Genomic DNA, 2,381 nt, shown 5'->3' on the forward strand with positions numbered 1-2,381 from the left:
TATATATATATATATATATATATATATATATATATATATATATATATATATATATATATATATATAATATAAGGAGGCACTTGCGTACGTGAGGCTATGGACCTGGTGGGTCCCCATTCTCATCCTCTCCAAGTAAAGTCATCTCCTCGCCCGCGCGCGCTTTCCGCCCGAAACAGTCAGCGCCGGCCGCCCCGCTTCTCGGTGCAGGCGATTGCTCCGCCTTCAAACAACACAAGTGCCGTCCGTCCATCCATCTGCCGCACACATTAATGATACGCGGTTGCCAAGGCGGCTACTCCGGCGCCACACGTCCGTCCCTCCGCCCGCGCACCATTGCTATATAAACTGCTGCGCCGGCCATAGCCGCAGTCATCCGCATCCGTTCCCTTTCTCCTGTCCACACCACTACTGCCCACCATGGCTTCCTCGCGCTCCAGCGCTCTTTGGGACGGGCGGACGATGGACCACAAGGAGATGGTAGCCATTGCTGCCGACCGGCTGGCCGGCAGGCAGCTGGAGGACGATGACGTCCCAATGGAGAACATGGTAGTCGACGATCCGGCGCCAACCCCATCCTCTGCGCCATCTTCGCCGGTGCATTGCACCATGACCATCGGCGAGGCCCGTGCCCAATATATGGACAGGGTGAGGCAGATGCGTGAGGAGTAGTTCCGGGAGGCGCATGCGGACGCCGCCTACAACCACCATCTCCTCCAGGAGCACCTGCAGGCGGGGGAGCAGATCGCCGCGGAGCGGGTGGAGCAAGAGGCGCTACTCGACTCGTACCGCTCCGCCCGCAAGGGCCACCTTGAGCGCTGGCGGTACCGCATGCGGGTGGTGGAGGCTACGGCCGCCTACAAAGAGGCTAGCAAAGAGGGCAATGAAGCGGGCGAGGTGTTGTTTGGCTAGACCGAGGACGAGGCAAAGGACAATGCCGGCTCCGACGAGTCCCTGCTCCGCTGGTGTCGATGAGGCCCTGCTCCACCGAGGCCCCGCGGCACCAACAACAAGGCAGAGGGCACCGCGGCTCCGCCGAGGCCCCGAGGCGCCAACAACGAGGCAGAGGACACCGCCGGCTCCGCTGAGGCCCCGCCCCGCCAACAACGAGGCAGAGGACATCGCCGGCTCAGCCGAGGCTCCACCCTGCTGGCAACGTGGGGAAGGATTTCCACTGCTCCGTTGAGGCGCCGCCCGCCGGCAACGAGACAGAGGACATCGCCGGCTCCACCGAGGCCCAGCCCCACTGCCAACGAGGCCACGCCACACAGAAAACGAGGAAGAGTAGAACACGGTAGGTCGCCGCCGCTCAGGTCCAAGTAAGGCCACTGCTGCTACCCTCCGGTTGAAGCCAAGCTAGGCGGGTTAACCATTGATGGCCGGTTAGCTTCTTGGCGGTGACGTGGAGTCGGAGAGCTGCGCTGGAGAAGAACGCTGCTTCTACTTAACTGCTGGTGCAGTTGGCTGACTGACACGTGGGCCCAACAGGCCACATGTCAGTTGCGCAATTGCACCCGCAATTAAGCCACTGAAGCTTCTGTTTGGCTCAGCGGGACACAGGTGGGTAGCTTCGGTTAATTAATTATACCTCCAGCGCACCCCTTTTTAGTTGAAGAATGTATGAAATGTAATGAAATCCGGCATGTTTTTATGAAATCCGACCGTGTATGAATGAATTTATTTCAATTAGTTCAAATTCCTGTATCACTGGCATTGGATGAACATGCAAAACAATATGTACTACTACGGTGATCACCTCGTTTACAGCAGTTTCACATGTACTCCCTCCGGACCTTTCTAGTCTGCATACAAGTTTTGTCTGCAGTCAAAGTATCTCTACTTTGACCAATCTTATACAAAAAGTATGCACTTTCACAATGTGCAAAGTAAAAAGGAACAGAAGGAGTACAACGAGTTTGAGCAGCTTTTTAGCGTTTCTGTACATTGCAATCAAACACAAAGGCCTGGCAATTCATAGAGAACATTCAAAACAATCGATGATTATGCATCTCAGCAACTCACATGTCAGAGGCAATATTTACTTCACAACTAAATAATAAAGAAAAAATTGATCGACGCTGCTGACAGCAAAGGGCGTCCCATTCGAAAATATCAAACGCATATCTTGCTAAAATCAATGAGCAAAATTTGACAAGGTTGTCCCATTCCAAAATATCAAATGCCTACGATTGTGGAATGGGCAGGGTTTGCCATCAGTTTGGACATTGACATGGCACCTCGTGCTAAATAAACCAACTGTTCTTTTTGTGCAGTTCCACAAAAATCAACCAAATTCGCGGGTAGCTTGTATGATTTCGCCCTTATATGTTGCAACGCCTTGAACTTATGGGCACCTCCTTTCTTGTGGTGGAAATGAATGATTC

The sequence above is a fragment of the Triticum dicoccoides genome, chromosome 6B (genome assembly GCF_002162155.2).
Source record: "Triticum dicoccoides isolate Atlit2015 ecotype Zavitan chromosome 6B, WEW_v2.0, whole genome shotgun sequence".
NCBI lineage: Eukaryota > Viridiplantae > Streptophyta > Magnoliopsida > Poales > Poaceae > Triticum > Triticum dicoccoides.